This window comes from Chamaea fasciata, unplaced genomic scaffold (assembly GCF_029207755.1).
Source record: "Chamaea fasciata isolate MVZ Bird 193981 ecotype frontalis unplaced genomic scaffold, bChaFas1.0.hap1 SCAF_12, whole genome shotgun sequence".
NCBI lineage: Eukaryota > Metazoa > Chordata > Aves > Passeriformes > Sylviidae > Chamaea > Chamaea fasciata.
Window position 1 is genome coordinate 15,453,104 of NW_027094097.1, and position 21,757 is coordinate 15,474,860.

The following is a 21,757-nucleotide window of genomic DNA, read 5'->3' on the forward strand; positions in this document are numbered from 1 at the left end:
TGGGATTGGGGGCAAGACGGGGGAAAGAAAAAGGACCCCTCCCAGTACTCTGTTTCAGCCCTGGCTGGGCAGAGGCCAGACTGGAAGAAGGCACATCCTCCTCCTTCTCCTCTTCCTCCTCCTCCTCCTGGGCATGCAAGGCTCTGCTGGCTCCACTTCTCACAGTCACATTTCTGTATTCAACAGCTTTCTCCTCTTATCAAAGTGACCATGAGCTCCCGGCTCGGCTGAGCCACGGGGCCCAGGGACAGACGGGGGGAGGGGGGGGGGGGAAGAGGAACCCTGATGGCCCCAGCCCCGGGGGGAAGGAGGGGCTGGGTGGTGGCATCACCTGCTTGTAGCTTAGACCACGTGAAGCCATCAGGGATCCTCACGGGCTGTTGATCACTGTGCTTGGGGTCGGGGCTTTTCCCCCTCTCCTGACACTCAGGAGTTGTTAAATATTGGCGGGGGGTGCTGGTGTTTCCCTGGTGTCACCCACCCTGTCCCCCACATTCACTCGGGAATACAAATCTGCTCTCCTGACGCAGTCATCACTGCTCCCGGATGGTTTTCCCATCCTGCACGTCCTACTCCCAGCACACCCTGGCCAGGGAGCACTGCCCCGAGTGTGCCCACGATGCCCCCAGCTCCCACAGAACCCAAAGGAGCCTCACAGGGCAGCAGCCAAGCGGCCGGCAAGCCTCGAGCCCACACGGTACCAGATTTAGCCACAGACAGGCTCCTAAAAATAGCCAGGAGCTGGGAGGCTGCAGAGCTGCATCTGCTGCCACAGGGAGCAGACTCAGAGCTCATCCCGCGGGGCTGGGGGGCACGGGGCTGGGATGGATGGATGGATGGAGCTGGGATGGATGGAGCTGGGATGGATGGAGCTGGGATGGATGGAGCTGGGATGGATGGAGCTGGGATGGATGGATGGAGCTGGGGTGCACAGAGCTGGGGTGAACAGGACTGGCCCCAGCACAATTTGGCTTGAGGAGGGTTTGGAACCATGATCCAGCCATCCCTGTGCCAGCCTGATGCCAGGGGCAGGAGGGCATTGGGATGGAGATGAGTTGCTCTTGGTGCTGGGATGGTCCTAATCCAGTGGAGAATTAGATGTGCAGCTGTGGATAAGAATAATGAGAGTTGATAATGTTTAACACCTTAAATGCAGGGAGGGCTCTGCAGCTCCTGTCTGATGGGTGCAAGGAGATGGATGTCCCTGGGGGATTTGGGAGAGAAGCTGGGCACAGAGCCAGGACTCAGAGAGCTCTGCTGCCTGGCTGTGAGCTCTGGTGTGGCCCCAAGCTGCCCCTCAACCCAAGAGGGGCCTGACCTCCAGCTGATAAAACACGCTAAAAATACCAAGATAAATATGAGGGAATGCAGGCGGGGTGTGAGCATCCCGGGCTGGAGCAGCCAGCCCCCCCTCCAGCCTTGCTAACTCCCCCCCACACATAACCCCAGCCCAAAATACTAACCCAGGGCCCATCTGGTGTCCAACTGATGAGCACAGATGTGTTTGGGATTTCCGAGCCGGCTGGCAGCCGTTCAGACCTGTCGCAAGCTGCACCTGCTGCAGGATATTTTCCCTTCTGGATTTAATCCCCATCCCCCCAGCAGCCCCAGGCGCCCCCCGGGGCTGGGTGGGCAGAAGGAGACCCCCCCTCCCAAGTGATGACCTTCCCGACCCATGCCCATCCCTGCCATAAATATGGATGTGGGAGCAGGAGAAGGGGGAATTAAATGCCCAAGAGAGGTCATGGGGGTGCCCAAATCTCAGCCTCCCACCAAGGAAATGCCTGGGGGAGAGCTTGGTGTCACAGCCACCCTCCCCCAGGATGGGTTTCACCACCTCTGGGTGGTTTAGGGAAGGTCAAAGGATTTCTGGGAGCATCCCCAGCCACAGAGACCGGAGCCTTTCATTGCAGGTACTGAGCCCAAGGGATGCTGTGGGGTTTGGAAACCATCCAGTGCCTTTCCCAGCCCCCCACCCATCGCCCCCCAATTAACACACCACTCTCATGTTTTAACAAGGCTCTCCCAGCTCAGATGTTGACCCCTGTGATGCTCGTGGAGCCTGCGGAGGGAATAAACAGCAAATCCCCTTTTAAATGAAGGGCTCGCCGAGGGATTAGGAGTGAAGGGGTGGCCTGTTCCCCCCCCGCCCCCCCCTCCCCCGTGGGCTGCCTGTGCAGATATTCCGGGCAGGAGAGGCCTCGTCTGTCCGTCTGGCCTGTCTGAAGTGGTCCTGGGCGATAGGGAGTGATTAGGATTAGACACATCCAGGATGAGAGTTTTTTCACCAGCCAGGGATGATAATGGGACCCATGGGGAGGATTAGGGTCCCGTCTCTCCAAGAGAGAAGCCATCTGTGTGTCCGGCTCCTGCTGCCTCTGCTGCCCCAGCGTGTCCAGCCGGGCTCTCCCTTGTCCTTGCTGGCTCCTGGGATGGCAGCACTGAGCTGCTGCTCCCATCCAGGCTGGGATTCCCACCCCATCCCCACCGGGATCATGTGGCAACAAGGGCTGGGGTGGCCAAAGTGCAGTCCTGCAATAAGCAGAGCACCGAGCATCCCTGGGAACCCAGCATCCCTTCATCCCTTCAACCCTGAGTGCCCAGCATCCCTGCGCATCCCTGGAAACCCAGTATCCCTGGGAACCCAGCATTCCTGCATCCCTGAGTGCCCAGCATCCCTGCACATCCGCGGAGCACTCAGCATTCCTGCATCCATGGGGAATTCAGGCATTCCCCTGACGTGTCCTGGCTTGGGGCCACCCCACACACCCAGGATTCTGCCAGGGGACAGGATGACACATCCCAGTGAGCTCAACTTGAGGCTTTGCCATCCCCTGACCTCCCCATCCCTGGAGCCAGACGAGTGCTGCCGGCACGGCCCCCGCGGGGAGGGGAGTGGTGAGAACCGGCCCGTTCCCACCGCCCGACATCCCGCTCCCTCCGGGCAGCATTTTTCCCTGCTGAAGTCAGAGGCACCCGGCAGAACCCCCGGCTCCTGCCAAGCACAAACATTTCCTATTTGGGATGTTCATGCCACAGCCTCGGCCGTGACGCTGTCCTGGCCAGAGGATCCCAGGGAAGGCTGGAGGATCCCAGGGAAGGCTGGAGCTGCTGTGCCTGCCGTAATTATGGGGAGGGAGAGAGAGAGAGAGAGAGAGAGAGAGAGAGAGAGAGAGAGAGTGGCATTTTGAAGTTTGGATAAAACCTTAATTGAAGTCTTGGCTGGTGTTAATTATATTAAAGGCAGAGTGAGCGATGGGCTTTTTATTAGTTAATGAGGATTTTCATTTTCCGGCAGAGGAGCCCTTTGATGTTTCCAGGACTAATGGCTGTTAAATTCAACTTATTCGCTTTGCCAGTGCTGGAGGGTGATGGGGAGCAGGGGCTGCTCCAGTCACGGTGCCCAAAGCTCCGGGAGCCACCAGCCACTGTGGAGAGAGGACAGGGATTTTCCCATCACATCCCACTGGGGTTATGCGAGAACGAGGTTTCTGACCATCCGGGGTGGGAGATGGGCTGTGCTGCACGTGAGCACAGCACCCAGCGTTCCTGTGTGTCCCTGTGGTGTTCAGACATCCCTCAGCATCCCATGGATACTCAGCATCCTTGGACACCCCTGGGGCACCCAGCACCCCCAGGCTACCTCACGTCCATCCAGCCTGTCCTGCTCTCCCCATGGATTTTTCCAGACTATCTCCAACCCCCGTGCCAGGCTGCCTCCCTTCTCCCTCAATTAGCATTTATTACGATTATTTTGCATTCATTACTCGCCGAGCCAGCTCTCTACCCCATCTGAAATCACGTGCAAATTCCCTCTGCATCACTTCTCCCACCCTGGCAGGGGAAGGGCTGCACGGTTTGCCGTGAATGTTCCGGGCTTGGGGAGCGCCGCCGTCGGTGCCGGTCCCGCGCCCCGGCCACGTGGCCACGGCGGCTGCTCCCCAGCTGGATGATTTGTAGCATTAATCAAGACCCAGAGTACTTTGCATTTCAAATGCTCGCAGGGAAGAGCCGGGCAGGAATCTGGGCTTTGGGGAGTATTCAGGAAGAAAAAAAACGGGTTTGTCCTTAGCTTCGCCTGGGCCCACAGCGGGTTCCGGAGTGGAAACTCCAGTGGGTTTTGCCCCGCACGACACAGCCCCAGGGGACAACCCCATGGCACAACCCCAGCAGCTATTTAAGGAGTTTTTGGGATGCCCAGTGGGGCAGGATGGGGTGGGATGAGGGGTTGGTGGCAGTGGGCACAGGACCCTCTGCAGCAGCACTGACAGCAGTAAGAGACGTTTGAGGGGCTGGGGGGTCCCCCAAGGCTGGGTCAGGAGTGGTTGCTCCTCCCAGACTCCCCAAATGACAGCTCAGCCCCTCCTGGGGGGCCACTCTGTGTGTGGCTGCCGTGGGGCAGGAGGGGAGGGCGGGGAGGGCTCTTGCCTGGTAATTACCCCTCATCCTTCCCAGGCAGGCCCATGGAGGGAGCCCGGAGGGGGGGACACAGCTTAAGCTATCAATGGTCCTGCCTTGATGGGAATAAAATATGCACTGAAAGACATGAAAATGGAGTAAATAAAAGAGATAAAAATGGAACGATCAAGCCAGCAACTTCTCCTCCTCTGATTAAAAAGAGGGAGTGGGGGGGGGGGAGAGGGGATGCGCTGAGCCCTTGAAGAGGCAGCTGCTGCCGCAGCCGCAGCCCTGATAAAGGGGCTGAGCAGCCTGTTTGGGAGAGATAAAGTGAAGTCCCAGCGTTTCCTGTCCTCAATCCAAGCCTTACCATCAATATTAATACAGCCTGACAAACTGGCGTTTAAGATAGAATAAATATAGACTGGTGCTGCTATTACCTAGACCTTATTAATCTGCTTGGAGGCATTTAAATGCCGTTAAAAATATGGAGTTTACTCGCCGGCACTTCAATAGCTTTACAATCCATCAGCGTTTTGTTTTCCACCCTCCTCCTCCCCTTCCCGATGTGTTGGCTCTGGGTGCCCACTGACCTGTGCTGCTCTGGGCTGCGAGAGAGGAGCCAAGGGGGGAACTTGGCTAAAGGATGATGATGATGATGATGATGATGATGATGATGATGATGATGGGTGGGAGCTCAGCCCGGGGCATGGAGGCACAAAACCCTTGGAGATGGCAAATGGAGTATCCCAGGACTGGAGAGCCAGAACCCTCATGTCCAGGTGATGGGACACCAGGAGAAACTCAGGGCTTCCAGGTGCCCAGGGAGGGAAGCAGCCCCTTCTGGAGCCCTGGAGGGATGGACGGGCATCCAGCAGGTGCTTGGGAAGCTGATCCCCATCCTGACCCCTCTGCTCCTGGCAGCATGGGTCTGGGCTGCCATATGTTGTGGCACCCACATGCTCCCTCTCTGTCAGCCCTGGGCCAGGGACACTGCTTGGTCCCCAGCCCTCTTCCCGGCCTCAGCATCCTCAGGGTGGTAGGAGCAGCTCTGGATTCAGGTGTGCCAGGTGCATGGCAGGGCCATCACGGTATGGAAATGAACCCCTGTGTGTGCCAGGGTGCATGGCAAGGGGGACCCTGGGGTGGGACAGGACACACAGGTGACAGGCACACAGCGGGGACATCCCTGTGTGTGGCATGTCCAGTGGCATGGCAGTGAAACTCCAGTGTGGGAATGGATCCATGGGTGCCCGGGCCATGGCAGGGTGTGGGGCAGGACCCCGGGGTGCCAGGCGCACGGCAGGGTGTGGGGCAGGACCCCGGGGTGCCAGGCGCACGGCAGGGCCACCACCCGCGGAGGCGGCGGGCGCAGATGGGGTGTGCGGGGCAGCGGCGGCGGGAGCGGCGCTCATTAGACGTGTATTATTCATCGGCAGCTTCTGTCGCCTGCCATCTGCTCCGGCTGCGCGGCGGGCGGGCGGCAGCAGCCTAACGGGGCTGCGCGGCCCCGCTCCTGCTGTCACACCTGGGCTGCCACGGGAGCCGGCCCCGCGCGGGAGTGGCACCCCGGGCAGCCGGGCAGGGTGCGGGATGTCCCCGCTGATGTCCCCCGGGGTGATGCTCCACGGGGTGGCTGCCTCGAGGTAGAAAAAAGGGAAAAGGGATTGCACGCCCTGGGTCATGCCATGGGTTCCCCGGGTTGTGGCACACCCAGCGCTCAGTCCCGAGCAGGATCGGGCCCTTCCCAATCCCGAGGCAGCCCTGAGCTGCTGCCCAGATCTGGGGCTGGGCCCTGCATCCACGCCCAGAGCAGGATGTTCCTCCTTGAAGCGCGGCAGCCAAGCTCATCCTGTATCCAAGCAACACCTTCATCCCCTCACCTTTTAATTAAAACACTTGATGAAGTTTCTAATGAGAGCGTGGCAGCCCTGTGGGCTCTGCGGGGGTGCTGCCTGTGCAGGAGGTGAGGTCCCAGCACGGGGGATGTGCATTGTCCCACTGCCCCATTTCTGCCCCTCCACTGCATCCCACAGCTCACGTGGCATCCCCGGAGCACCCGGCAGGCCGGGAGCTCGCTGCTCTACACTGATAATTGCCAGGTTTAATTACTTGGCAGCCAAATGACCTTTTGCATCTTCCAGCGAGGCCATGAAACGTCTTCCTGAGTGGGAGCAGCCGTGCAGTGAGAATGTGACAGGGCTGACACGCCAGCAGCTTCACCCCAACGGGGTGACTGGGGACAAGGCCAAGGTGAAAACAGGAGCAAGGTGTCCAGGACCCATGGCCTGGGAGGGAGCAACCCTGGGGCAGAGCTGGTCCTGGGAGCCCCATCCCAGCACAGGGTGCAGCTCCCTGGACATGGAGGGTCTCTGCTGCCCCTTTGCCCTCCCGAGCTGCCTCTGGAGCAGCTTCATCCCTTGTCCTTCCCGTTTCTCCTGGAAATAAGGCCCCACAACCCAGCAGAGGCTGATGCCAGCCCACAGGCCGGGCACAGCCCCTGCCTGCACCTCGCTCGGTGTTCTCTGCCTGCTGCCAGCCTTCTCCTCTCCCTCCCGTGGAAAGGAGCCCTTCTCCTGGTGATAATTACGGAAAAGTTCAGTGCTGAGAGAGGCGGGGGGAGGGATGTATTAAAATGCATGCGCACAGCTTGGGCCTCGCAGCAGATGTTGGCATAATTAGAGAGGAAAAAATTATGAAATTAATTTGTGGTTCAATGTAAATTTTGGCGTTGGGGGGAAAGCTGGCGCGTGCTCCCGGGCTGCCACTGGGACCTGCCGGGGGTCTGGGGAAGCACTGAGCCCGGCCGGGGGGACAGGGATGGGCAGTGCCTGCCCTCAGTGAGGAGGGGGCTTGGCAGTGCTGCAGCCCAGCTCTGTCACAATGGAGAGGTGGGCAACAGCCTGGGGAGGGGGTGACCAGCCCGGGGAAATGGGCCAGGCCAGGGGAGATGGATCACCAGCCCAAGGAGAGGGAGGAGCAGCCCCAGAAGCTGGGCCACCACCCTGGGGACATGAACTGCCATTCCCTCCAAATGAGTATGTAAACTGAAAGGAGGGTTGGGGGGGGTGGGGGAATAAAAACCAGGGTCCAGCAATGGCTGTGGTCTGGCGTTTCTGTTGACCCCCATAAATACATGTTTGTTAATACACTCAGTGTCACAAACAGCCTGGGGGCCCTTCCCTTTTGGGGGGACACTGTTGGGATCATCCTTTAGGGGGACACACCTTGAGGTGTGCCAGGACGATCCTTGTACACAGTGCTGACATTCCCAGGCCATGCTGGAGCCAGACAAAGCTTTGCTTCCCCTACTCGGCTTTCCCCATCCCCTTTTCCTTCAGGAGGTGAAGAGGAATTAATATCTGTCACTTCCCCCTGCCCCTCCCCAGCCTCCTCTGCCCCCGGGGAGAGGTGCAGGCTTGGGTTTAAGCACCCATTGATCAGCACGTCCTCCAGCCGTGCCAGGGCTGGCTCTGCCATTCCTGGAGAGTGAGGGATGTCCCGTGTCAGGTGGGCACAACCTGCCACCACCACCTGGGAATTCGGGGTCAGCCCCAGGGCCCACGACTGTGCTTGGCTGGGCAGAGTGGGGAGAGAGGGGCTTTGTGCTGGACCTTGTAACCCCACCTCTTGCAGATGACGTTTATTCAGGGGGACCCTGAATTTGTGCTGCTGAAGGAGAGGAGGAGCTGCAGGAGGCAGGTCAGTGGGGATGGCTCAGACCTGAGGCCAAGGAAGATGTGTCCAACTCAGAACCTCCAAAACTCAATGTGCCCCCCAAAACATGCCCCCAGACCATGGGACAGCCCCCAGCATGGCCCTGAGCACCCCCAGAAATTCTGGGTCTTGCAACTTCCCAGCTCTGTGGTGCCAGTTCCCCTGGGCAGCCCAAAGCACCCAGGGAGAGGCACAAGCAGCCCCCATGGGTGCCAGGCCCTGGCTGTCCCTTCCCTCATCCTTCACAGCAGCTTCACCAGGCCTGGCCCTGCAGCCTGGGAGTCATTCCCACATCCCAGTGAATCTGTGGCATAGGTGGAAGTGCATCCTTAGGATTTAGCGATGCTGTTGATGTGGACAGGCGTGGGGTGAGAGGACAGGGGGTCTCCATGCCCCCCACACCAGCAGCGCTGGGCAGCACTGGGATGCTCTGGGCATCACTTACTGGGAGAGGTGGGATGGGGGGAGCCCGGCAGAGACCCCCTGCACCCCTCACCCTCCTCCCGTGGCGCTGAGCGGGGCGGGTGTGACAGCCAGGCACGGGCACCGCGGGCACGGGCTCGTCCTGGTGCCCGGGTGCTCCTGGTGTGATTCCATCTGGCTCCATCTGCTCCCGACCGGGCTCGGCGGGACCAAATGTGGGTCGTGGCGAGCACGGGTGACACACCGCGGAGCGGCCGGGCAGCAGCTGATCCCCCCGGGCTGTGCGGGCTGTGCCGCCGGCCGGGATTACCCAGCTGCTGCCGAGCTGGCACGGGGACCGTCTCCTCCGAAAGGTTCCCTTCCAGGGGATTACGGATAATGCATCTGGAGCAGCACTCGCTCATCCAGGTTTGTGATTTATCTGAAAATCAAATTCCAGTAATCTTGCCTGCCATCTGGCCCCTGCGGACACGAGGCCGCCCCGGCAGGCGGGAGCAGCGGGAGGGTCGGGCCGGGGGGCTCCATGTCCCTCCCCGAGCATCCCCCGCGGGAAGAACAGGGCCCGCTATGGCTCCCTGGGGTGCTGCGAGGCCGCCTGGGAAGGAGATGACCCAGGAAGCATTTTTGGGAGGATGCGGGCAGGACCTGGAGAACTCAGCTCCAGGCAGGGACGTCCCTGTGCCCCACACATCCCTGGATGCCACGATGAGGGCAGGACCCGGAGAGCTGAAACCCGTGCAGGGATATTCCCGTGTCCCCACACATCCCTGGGTGCCGGGATGCGGAGAGCTCAGTTCCTTGCAGGAACACGGGCAGGAGGAGGCAATGAGGAGGAGGTGACGACCCCTGCCCTACCCAGGGGACATCCTGGCAGCAGGGACGCCCCGTGGCCCAGCAGGGAAGGCAGAAGAGAGCAGGATCCATCCTTTCCCCCCGGCAGGAGTGGCCCAGAGGGGAGCCGGAGCCCCCAGCACTCCCCTCCCTGCCCCTCATTCCCAGCTCATTAAGGCTCTCCCATTATTCTGACATTTTGTGCGCGTCACGTAGCGGGAAGAAGTAATTTACTTAGAAGAAATTAAAAGTTCATTTTAATTGAGCGCACACTGCAGTATGCAAATGCGGGCGCATTATGTACACTGATGCGGAGACAAAGGCTGTAATCAACTGTTAACCCTTCCCGAGCCAGCCCCGCGCTCCTCCGCAGCGCCGGCAACGCTCCGGCCACACCGGAGACCCCACACCCACATTTGGGATGCGCCCCATCCCCGCGGCTCCGCGCTCCCGGAGCGGGGGGGCAGGATAAAGCCCCCGGGCATCGCTCCGTGCCGCTGGGATGCGGTAGTCAGACAGGGATGCCGAGGATGGAGGTGTCCCCAAATCGCTGTGACGCGCTGGGATGGCTCCGAGCCAGCGAGACAGGGTGGATGACGGGGCAGCGGGTCTCCACGGGTGAGGAAGGCATTTTGGGGAGCTGGGATGGAGGTGCAGAGGGGATATCCCTGGGGATACAAATCCCAAGGCCAAAACCAGGGCTTGTTAAAGCTGCGACCACCCTCGAATCCAGCAATACCTGGATAGTGAGGGTGATCCAGCTGCGGTGAGCCCCTGATATTCCCAACATCCTGTTGCTATTTTTTAATGTGGTTTGTTTTTTTTTTTTTTTTTACTACCTGTCAGACCTGAGAATTTTTTTAATGGCAGTGCAAATGGAACTGGCTCACAGATGCGCGATGACAGCCCGCTGCAGGAGACAGACAAATTACCTCCAACCTCGGCTCAAGACGCCCACAGACTCCCAGACAAAGGGAGGTGGTGTTTGGGGGGCTGCAGTGAGTTGTCAGTGCTCAGCCAGGCTGCCCACCCTGGTCCTTAGGTGCTCTTTGTGTGCAGCATCTGTGAGGATCCTGTGTGCACGGATCCCATGGGACACTTCTGCTTCAAAAAGGGTTTAGGGGAAGGCATACGCTCATCCAACATCATATTACAGGTGGATGATGTTAAAAATCAGAAAGACACGTGGGCAAACGTGTCCCTTTGAAGGGGACACACCGAGGACCACAGAGTGGACTCAGCCACCCTTTGCAGGAGGGATGACACCGTTGGGAATCCCTTCTGGTTTTGCCGAGGATGGCAGGGACAGATCTGGGATGGGACCCTGCACCGCTGAGGGGGTGCCAATGAGTGACTTTTCAGCCTGGAACCACACAGGGAGGAGGGCTGGGGGGCCCCTTGGAGCTACCACCTCCACCTCAGCCGCCCTTCATCTGCCCTGTGCTGCCAGGAGCTGCAACCGCCGTGTTCCCAGCGAGCTCCGAGGGCGGCCCGGGTGGTCGGGAGGATTTAATTGCTGTTTGTAACCTTTGCAGCCCGTCCCACGTGCCGGCTGGGCGCCGGCTCCGCAGCTCCAGATGGCACCCGGGAAAGAGTTAAGTCCGCTGTGATCAACAGCAAGAAGCAAGTGGTAAACAGTTTTTCTCTCCCTCTGCTAAATTAATATGCAAATTCCCCCCCTTCTCTCCCCCCCCCCTTGCTTCGAAATTAGCGAGGTAGAATGCTTGGGCTAATTATGCATTCAAACGAGCAGGCTTCGTTAATGTGGCACTAAGAGGAGCCTGAAAATGATTGTGAGACGATGAAATTGAAATTGGAGCACGGCACTTCTAATGCATCTGGAGTCACTCTTGCATGCCCCGGCAGATGTAACCTGGCAGTGACCGGCAGCTCCCGCCTGCACCCGGGCACCCACAGCAGCCAGCATCCCCAGAACCACCTCCAGCTCCCCCATCCCAACCCAAAACCGACTCCCTTTACAGGATTTCCCAGCCCAGTTCCTTGGAGGTAGAAGGGTGGGAGCACCCAGAGCTCCTGGTGTGGGGTAGGGATGGGGCAGACACCCCGAGCATCCCCAGCACATGGAGAAGGGTTGGGATTAGCACTGATGGTGCTCCAGGGGTCCTGGCACAGCCCTCGGAGTGTCCATGCTTCTCCCCTGGGTGCTGCTGACGTCAGCCCCTGTGCTCCCATGGTCTGGAGCAGGGCTGGGAGCACGTTTCTCCTTCCCAGGCAGAATCCTGGCCCCCAAGGCAGCCAAAAGGGCCTGGGCATGTTGGTAAAGCTCCACTTGTGCTTGCATGGATAAACCTCTGGAAGAATGAACCTTCTTCAATCCCAGGGATGCAGGAGGGTCACAGGGGAAATCCCATTCCCATGCCACATCCCAGCAGATTTGGTGCTCAGCCGTTGTTGGCACATCCCAGCAAGGACCAGGCTGTTGGCACGTCCACATCCATCACATCACGTGAGCCACAGCCCCAGGATTGTCCCACAATGTGAGGGGTGGCACAGTGGCATCCAGGGCCAGGCTGGGGCGGCTCCTGTGGGCCTGAGACCTGAAGAGGAAAAGTAGGAGGAAAAGTTGGGAGTGACAAGACAAACAGGGAGATGTTTTATTTTTGGGGATGTATTAGGCTGAGGATGAGCAGCCACCAGCTGCAACGGGCACAGGGGATGATGAGGAATTCACGGGAATACTGGCTCAGGATGTCACCAGTCCCGGTCTCCGCTGGGATAACTGCTCCCTGCCATCTGCACAGCCTTGGATGCAGCCACCCAAGGGCTAAACCCAACTCCCCATGAGACGCAGCAGCGCCTTGGGACCGGCAGAGACGGATGTCGGTGTTAAATATTCATCAGAGGTGTGGAATATACTGGAAGCATCCATTAGGAGGTAATGCCTGATCCACAGCATGCTCCTGCAGCCGGGCCATGCCGAGGTGGGCGGAAGGCGGCGGGGGAGGGAGACGGATGCTCCGGAGGAGGCTGCAGAGCCGTAAACCAGATGCACTGTTAGGAATCAATGAGGAGCTACAGACTTTAGGCACTCAACCACCGGGAATGAAGAGAAGGAATAAACAGACAAGGAGATGAATAACACCCCGGAAAGGAGGGGAAGGAATGGGGGAGCAGCAGGGATACAGATCCTGGAGGAGACAATCCCTAGGAGTGGGGTGGGATGGGGTGGCATGGTTTGGTCCAGGGGGATATGGAGATCCTGGAGAGATGATCCTTGGGAGTGGGGTAGGATGGGATGGAGTGGCATGGTTTGGTCCAGGGGGATACAGATCCTGGAGGAGATGATCCCTGGGAGCAGGATGGAATGGAGTGGCATGGTTTGGTCCAGGGGGATGTGGAGATCCTGGAGCGATGTCGAGCATTCCAGAGGGATGCTGACCAGTCCTGAGGACACACACCTTGGCAGGGGAGGCTGCTGGGCTTGGAGTGAGCTGTGGTGTGCCCGGGCAAGGCCAGGGCATCCCAGGGGCATCCCAGGGGCATCCCAGGGGCATCCCAGGGGCACCGGGACCTGCCGCACCGGCCGTGCTCAGCAGCGTGCCCCGGGGTCGGGGCTGGCACATGGAGGGGGTTGTTTTCCTCATCTCTCCGGTAATTTTTCCCTCTGACTATGATGCATAGCGGTGCTAATTCGGCACGTTGCCATTAATTCCAGCACAGCTGCCGCTCTCTCCCTCAAGGCATTTCGCTAATACTCGGCTTCAGAGCCTCTCAGCAAATTAACATCATTTGTTCTGCAGAACATGTTTTATTTCTACACTACATGCATAGCTTATTACTCCTCCAGAAACTCGGGGTGTGCAGGAGGCAGCGCCATGGGCACAGCCCTGCAGAGCCAGCCCTGCTCCCCAGCTTGCTGTGCCCATCCCTGGACGGGCACAGGGACACAGCACAGTCCCTTGTGCCACCTCACACTGACCTGAGCTGGAGCTGTAGGGATTTTCCCCCGGTGCTGGGATGCTGTGGTCCTGTTGGAACACCCAGAGATGGTGAAGTGAGGGGGGATGGTGGCACTGAGCTGGGTCAGTCACTGGCTGGGATCTCATGCATCCCCCTGGCATGATGCCACCTCTCAGTGCTCCTACATTTAGGGACAGAGGTGACAAGGTGTCCCTGGATGTCCGGGCCAGGCGGGGGCTTGCTGGGTGTGACAGAGAAAGGAACCAGGAGCCCCCACCAGCAGCAGAACAGCTCAGACCCCCTGGCAGCAGCCCTGGGATGGAGCAGAGCAGTTCCCACGTGGCCCTTAGTGCTGAGCCCCGGGGTGTCATCAACCAGGCAGGGTGTCACCAACCAGGCAGGGTGTCACCATCCAGGCAAGGTGCCACCAGCCAGGCAGGGTGTCACCAGGCAGGCACAGGGTGCTGCCACCACCCACCAACCCGCAGCCCCCACCAGCGACAGTTTTAGGTCTTTCACTTTGATTAAGGTTATTTAAGCTTTTTACCAAAACATAAAACCTGATTGTTTGCATAAACAACCTAATTGGATTATAGTGCACAGCATCGCTAATGCCGCGGGCTGGCTGGGAGCCGGCGGGAGTGGGGAGCACCGGGAGCACCGGGAGCACCGGGAGCTGGGATGGGCAGGGGATTGGTGAGACCCCTCCGTGCCCCACGACGCTGAATCCACCTGCCCCCTTCTCCAGCCACGGAGGGACCCTCCTCGGGGTAGGTGACAGCCGTGTGGGGACACTGGAGTCCCCACACGTGGCTCTGGCGGTGCCCTTGGTGTTGCCTCACCTGCAAGGCGAGAGGGGACAAAGCCCCGGCTCCGGCAGCGCTGGTGGGAGGAGGAAGAGGAAGGTGGAGGTGCTGAGCGGGAAGCAGGGGGCCGGGAGCTTTGCAGGAATGCTGCCTGCGCAGCGTTTCCATGGCTGGGAGCTGCAGAAGGCTTTCATGGCAAGAGGCGGAGAGGCTCCATGAATATTTCATTAGGAAAGCAATGTGGTGTGCTGCAGAGAACATCTGGCTGGAGTCCCTGGAGACCCCTGCCTTGTGCAGGAAGCAGGAACTGTGAAATACGGAGGAAAACGAGGGAGCGGGGGAGATGGGGGGATCATCCCGTGACACGGGGAGCGTTCCTGCCCTCTTGGCCCTGCACTGAACAGCGTGGGGCTTCATCCTCTGGGGAATGAGGGGAGCTGAAAAGGCTGTGGTGCTGCCATCCAGGTGGAGGATCCTTCCCTGGACATTTTGGGGACCAGGCTGCAGCGGGCCGCTATGTTTGATCCCAATATCCAATGCAGGAATGGGCAGAGCTGCTCCTCCAGCTCAGAGCTGAGGGACCAGGTGATCAGCCCAGTCAGCAATGCTGGAAGGATGGGATGGGATGGGATGGGATGGGATGGGATGGGATGGGATGGGATGGGATGGGATGGGATGGGATGGGATGGGATGGGATGGGATGGGATGGGACGGGATGGGACATCTCGGGCCTCACTCCACATCACTCCCAGGGAGATGCTGATGCTCTCAAAGCTGGATGCTGAGATCTCTGCCCTGGCTCCTGCAGCGGATGGGCACTGAGGGAGGTTTGTCCTGCGGAGACTGGTGCAGAGTGGACATCCCCGGGCACAGGGGTGATGATGGGAACAGCCAGGGTCCTTCAGGGGTGCAGAGCAGCAGGAATTGCGGTGCTGTGAGATTTGGGATTGCCAGCATCCCTGTTTCCCTTCAATGCCAGCTTCATCCCCTGGCAAGGGCCAGGTTTGGTGCTTGGGGACCCTTTTGCAGCCACTTCACACAGTTCCAGTGGAGCGGTGATGCCACACTGCTCCTGGCTTGGGAATGGCTCCAACATTGCTCCTGCACCCCTGGCAGGCAGGAGGGCACACAGCAGCACCAGGTCTCTGCCCTGCACCCTCAACCCCCTCCCCAGGGCTCCCCATTCCCCTCCACGCCCCACACAAACACTACTCACACCCTATTTCCTTCACCCAGCACCCCATGGCCACGACCACCGGCATCGTGTGAATCATGGCCATGGGACCACGAGCTTCCTGGTGTCCTGCAATCCTGCCCTTCCCTCCTCCTCCCCAGCATGGTGATGGATGTGGGGGCTCTCTGCCCAGCCTCCCTTTCTCCTTCTCACCCAGCCACCAGGCTGTGCTCCAGGGCAGCCCCGGGCTGGGAGCAGGGCGCATTTCCCACGTGCCAGCGCTGCTGGCGACAGGACTTTGGCTCACACCTCCCATCCTGCAGCCCCGCCGGCCTCGGCCCCTCCGCCGCCGGCAGACAAAGCCCAACCACACAAAGCCACAACCTCGCTGGCCGGCCCCGCGTGCGGCAAAGCCTCCGTGCAGCCCCAGGGCGAGCCCGGCCAGCACCTGGAGCTGTGACTGCCCGTGCCAGGCAGGCAGGGAAGGACTGTGGGACAGGCCAGGCAGGAGATGGCAGGACAGGCCAGGCAGAAGACGGAGGGATGGGCAGGGAGGCCGCGGGCAGCCTGCACGGAGCGAAGCCGGCCGGGAAGCGCGGAGCCGGCCGGGATGCAGAGCCTGGCACAGACACATGCACGCACACGCACACCCTGCAGAACGAAGGCAAATACCTCTCTCCTCTCCGGCTTCTCCGGCTGCTGCCCGTCCTGCCTCGGCCACGCCGTGCCTCCTCCACGCTGCCCGTCCTCCATGTGCCCACGCCGGGACGCGCTGCCAGACCCTCCTCTCCGCCGCCGGTGGGTTTTGGCCCCCGCTGCCTGCTGGCGTTTTGGCAGCCTCGCCGCTCCAGCGATGGCATGTGTCCATTTTTTTTTTTTTTTTTTTTTTCCCTTCTCTCCCTTTCACAATCCGTCCTCCCCAGCCTTCTCTGCCGGTGTCTCCGGAGCCGCCTGCGGTGCCAGCTCGCAGGGAAATTGGCAGTGAGCGCGGCACAGGGATCCTCCCGCAGCTGACGGAGCCCTGCCAGGCGCAGGGAGCCCTTCTGCCAGCCACCAGCCTTGGCACGGGGGGCTGGGGGGCCGCAGGGGGCTGCCGAGGCTTGGCAGCCCTTCCCCGGCACTGCGCGCCCCAGCCGCCGCCACGGCTCCGCTGCCAAATGCCAAATGGGGGGAGGAAAAGGGGAGAAGGCAGAGAAAGGAGTTGGCTTCGCCGTGCCCGGTGGCGGGGACCCACCAGGGACCCCTTCCCTTTGCCAAGGCCAGCTGGGCGATGTCCTCGTCCCCTGGGCGGAGGCTCCGGAGCCTGTCCACGGTGTCGGTGTCACATGGAGAGGCTCAGCCCCGTCTGTCCCAAGTTGCGCCCCCAGCCCGGTCGGGAGAGCCCATCCCAGGGATGGCAAGCGCCGCCGCAGACCGGGGATGCTGCGAGGCGAGGACGGCTCCCATAGACACACCTCTTACCCAGCATCCGTCTGCTGCACAGGGGGGCCCAGGAAATTGGGAAGGGGAGAGCGGAGGAGGGACTTCTGGTGATGGGTGGGGGTTTTGGGGTGCCCTCTGGCCGTGTGTCGCCCGGCACGGCCGTCTGAGCCTTGTGCGACAGAGAGTCCCCGACTCGTGCCAAAATCCCGGCCCTAGCGGTTCAGTCGTGCCATGACTGCACCCTGGCCAGCCATCAGCGTAGCAGCCCACCCTGTTTTTCTGGCTTTTCTTCCCAAAACTCCTGGTTTGGGTGTCTTTTTGAAGGTTGAAGTGGGTGCGTGGCTTGTGCCTCCACCATAGCGTGGATGCTCCTGGTGCCAACGCCTTTAGAGGGCCCCTAAGGCCAAGGGACGTGGATGGGAATTGCCAGGCAGGAGATGGGGAACTGCCCAGTTCCTGCTCAGTGTCTCCCCAAATAAGTCATTTACCGGGAGCCACATTCACTGAGAGGCACAGGAGTGCTGGGGCAGGCACCAGGAGCACACAGAGAGCAGCGGCCATCCCTGGTTAACAGCTTTACCCCCTCATCAGGGATGTCTTTAATGGAGTTGGCAGGAGGGGCCAGGAGCCCTCCATGGGGCAGGATGGGGTGTGAGTGCGTCACACTGGCCCATCCCGTCCTCCTGCCACCCTTCACCCGGTGGTGGCACATCCCAGCCCAGGGATGTGGCAGCTCCTGGGATGGCAGCGACTCTTTGTGCCATTCCCGGAGCCACCCCCATGTGCCCCGTGCCCCCGTGCCCCGGTGGCTGTCCCCGGCCTGCCCGTGTCACACGTGCGCCTGCCATTTCCTCGAATAAGCAGCTAATCTCCATCAATCATAATTCCGGGCAATTATCATAATAGGGCCATTTTGCACTTATCCTCGCCACGTGACGCGGGAGCCACTTACGGCTCCACTTCACGCCGAGCAGCTCCGACCTGCTCCTGTCCCCGGGGAGTCCCCATGGCAATCGTGTCCCCTGCAGGCCCCTGGGGACAGACCAGCCCCGCTGGCTGTGGGCAGTGGCTGCAGCAGCGGCTGCCAGTTCTGGGAGGGATGCAGGAAAGGGGAAAACACAAAAGAAAACAAGGCGAGACTTTGCCCCTGCCTCGTGCCATCCCGCCACGGGAGCAGCAGCACAGGGTTAAACCCCGAAATGGGGACACTCAATGTGCTTTCTGCCACCATACGGCCCTGGCAGCCCTGGCAGTGTCGTGGTGGTGCCGATGCCACGTGGGTGTGGCAGGGGACAGGGCCAGCGGCCCCTGCTGACCTTCCTCTGCCCGGCAGGGAGCAGCTCAGGGAGGCTGGGAAGTGGTGAGGCACAAAGGCCTCGGGTGGGGGATTAGGGGCCAGCAGATGGGTGGAGATCAAACATTTCACTGCCCCTTGTTTACAACACCCTCCCGGGCAGCCAGTGGAGACCCCGGCACTGCTCTGGCTCTGTCCCTCCTAGGACTGGGGCAGGCTGGGGATAGGGACACACTTCCCATGGTTTTGGGGTGTCCCCATGGGAACGGACAGGCTCCCACCTTGCTGTGCTGCATCCTCACTCCGAGTGGCGCCACAGTGGAAGCTGCCAGTGCCCCCACCCCATCCCATCCCCTCTCCTCCCATCCCATCCCACCCCAGAGCACTGGGATGACCTCGCCGTCACTCTGAGCATTCCCACAGCCCGGCAGTGTTTGTGGTGTTTACACCACCCCAGTAATTACTTTCCTTTTTTTTTTTTTTCCTTTAATAAATACGGATGTGCCACAAGTAAACTCCAGCGCAATAAAAGCTTTCTGCTGGATCCATAATTAATCACGGAGCTGAGCAAGGCGGGGAGGGCAGGCAGAAAACCCGGGGCTCACACCCAGCTGGGAGGGACCTGAGAACCCGTGGTGGCAGCTCGAGGACAGCCCAGAGCCCTGGGGACCGTGGCAGCAGCCGAGGCCGGGGATCTGCGGGCGGGCAGGGCTGTGCTGCACCCCGGTCTCAGTTTCCACTGCCAGCTGTGAGGGCACATCTGGGCTGACCCCATCCCGATGCAGGTGGGGAGCAGCTCCTTCCTTCCCTCCCTCCCGGCCCCGGGGAGTGGCGTGCGGCCCCGCAGCCCCGGGGTGGACGGCAGTGACCACGGCTGAGCATCGTCTCCGGGGATGTGGCCGGCTCCAGATGGCCGGTGGGCACCAGGTGCCGGGGGCCGGAGCGACAGAGGGTGGCTCGGGGTGACATCTGCTGTGCACGCGGCCAGCTGGCCCCGCCGCCTGCCTGCCACCATCGGGGGGAGCACGGCCCTGTCACCCCCACGCTCCTGGCCCATCCTTGGGTGTCCCAGCTCTGTCCCCACCACCACGCTGTGCCTGCCAGTCCCTGCACCACCACGGGGGTGTTGGCACCGTGCTGGCACCAGAGTCCCCCCCACGGGCACGCACCCTGGGGAGGGGGTTCATCCCTGCAGGGGTCAAGAGGAGGCTGGTGACAGATGGGGAGTGTGGAGAGTGACACTGGCGGCGGCAGGGCCGGGCTGGGTGCTGGGGACACCTGCAGGGAGGTGGCATCCGCTGGCACTGGAGCTGCTGAGAGTGTTGGGAGCCTCCTGGAGGAGCTCTGCAGGAACAGGCGGGTGGTGGGGAGAGAGAATGGGGTGTAAAATGGGAAGGGTGTGAGAGCTGCACAATGGGGGTGAGAGCTGTGGGATGGGGAGGAACTGGGGAAGGGGCTGTGGGATGGGGAAGTGAGGAGGAAATGGGGACAGGGCCATGCCACAGCTGAGAGACACAGAGGGATCTGTGCCATGGGGACGGGAGAGATGGGGATGGGGTGGGAAGGGAGCTGTGCCGTGAGGAGGGAGGCGTGTGATGAGGAGCTGTGCACTGGTGAGGAAGAGGGGAGGGAGAGGTGTGATGGCAGTGGTGCAACGGGGAGCAGGGGAAAGGGCAGAGATGAAGTGGAGAGGGAGGTTGTGAATGGGCAGCCACGAGAAGAGGAGGAAGCCAAGTGATGGGGAGGGAGCCCTGAGAAATAGGGAGGGAGCTGTGCAATGCATCCACTGGGGAGACGTGTGACGGCAACTGTGCGAGAGATGTGGCAAGGGGAACTGTGCATCGGAGTTCTGTCATGGAGAGCTGTGCCATGGGAACGTGTGCCATGGAGAGCTGTGCCATGGCGCTCCGGCAGCGGCGCCGTGCAGGAGCGTTGGGTGCTCTCCCCACCAGCGCTGGAATCCCAGCCCGGTTTCCGCTCCCAGCCCGCTGCACCTCATGGGCTGCGGCCGCGGCCCCGGTGGAAACACACCTGGGGAGGTGGGTGGGGGTCACCCCGGCCGTGCCGCTTCACGGCCCGCCACACACAGCCACAAAAACACAGTTATGGAGCTGGGCATGGTGTGCCATGTGCCACCATGGGCACCTCTGTGCATCCCCGGCATGCCTCTGTGTCCCCAGGGTGGCTGTGTGTCCCCATGGTGCCTGTGTGCCCCAAGGGTGTCTGTGTATCCCCAGGGTGGCTGTGTGTCTCTGGGACCTCTGTGCATCCCCGGGATGCCCACGTGGGAAGCTTCCACGAGTCCGGGCCATACCTGAGCCTGCCCAAATCCCCAAAATCCTGCAATGAGGCCCATGGCGCCAAGACCCGCGGGGCAGAGATGGAGCTCCATGTCACACGCACCCGCCATTACACCCGAGGACACTGGTGACCCTCCGGGGGGCTGCAGGGACGGTCAGCCCCGCGGTGCCCTGGCGCCGTCCCTCGCGGGCTTTTTGGGGCCAAAGCCCCACAAATCAGCCGCGGGCTGGCGGAACGTTCGTGCGCGGAACGTTCGGGTCGCGCCGCCGAGTCGCCGCCGGAGCTGTTCTCGACGGAGCGGTTCCCCGGCGGCAGGTGAGGGCCCGCGGGGCTGCGGAGGCGGCGGGGCCGGGATGGTTTCGGGATGGTTTCGGGATGTCCCCGGGACGGCCCCGGGATGTCCCAAAGCCGGGGCGAGCCCGAGCCTGCTGCCCTCGGCCCGGTGCGCACGGACCCGGCTCTCCTTCCCTGCGGGACCGCGTCCGTGCCCTCCGTACCCCGGGAATGGCGGGGTGAGGGATTTTTCCTTTTCCTGCTCTGGGACGTGCCCTGAGCGGGCTGCAGGCCGAGAGAGCTGGAGGGTGGGATTCCGCCCCGGAATGAGAGAAGAATGAAGGGTAGGGAGGCCCTGGCACAGGGTGCCCAGAGAAGCTGTGGCTGCCCTTGGATCCCTGGAAGTGTCCAAGGCCAGGCTGGACAGGGCTTGGAGCAGCCTGGGACAGTGGAAGGTGGGACTGGATGGGATTTAAGGTGCTGTCCAATCCAAACTTTCCCCTATTCTTTGTTTTGTGAGAAGGGCAGAACAGTCAGCATCTCAGGTATTATTTGATGCCTTTTCCAAGTCTTTTTCTCTTAGTTACTATTTTATTTTCTAAGAATAAAGTATTTTTTACGATCTTCTAATGATAAAGTTTATTTTTTAAATCGCTGCTGTAGAAACAGCCGGGAATCCCTTTGTATTCCCATGCCTGTAAATGAGGAAAGGGTGGAATCCTGCAGGTCAGGCCCTTTCCTCAGTGGCCCTTACACGGTCACAGCTGGAACAATGATTATTCCTGTAGTAACTCCCTTTGGAACAGCTCAGAGTAACTCCAAGGATGATTTTACTCCAGGGAATGTATTTTATGCCCTTCATGCTCACAGAGTGCACAGGCCTGTGCAGTGGGTCAGCTCCCAGTTTGCACTGGTTTTGGTGTGCTGGGAGCTGGGGAGGAGCCCTCCAGCTGCTTTGAAATCTTCAGCCTCAGGCAGACGAGGAGGAGGACTTGGATTTTCCTTTCCAGGGGGATTTGAACCTTCCCTTCCAAGGCAGCAGAGCCACATCTCTGCACTGCCACCACCTTCCTGTGCCCTCTGGGGATGAACTTTGTTTCCAGGCGTGCTGTGCCAGACTTTGTGGCACCACTTATCCCTGAGCAACGGGAGGGGATGGAAAACAGCCCCTGGATTTACTTCGTGTGCCTCGAGTGT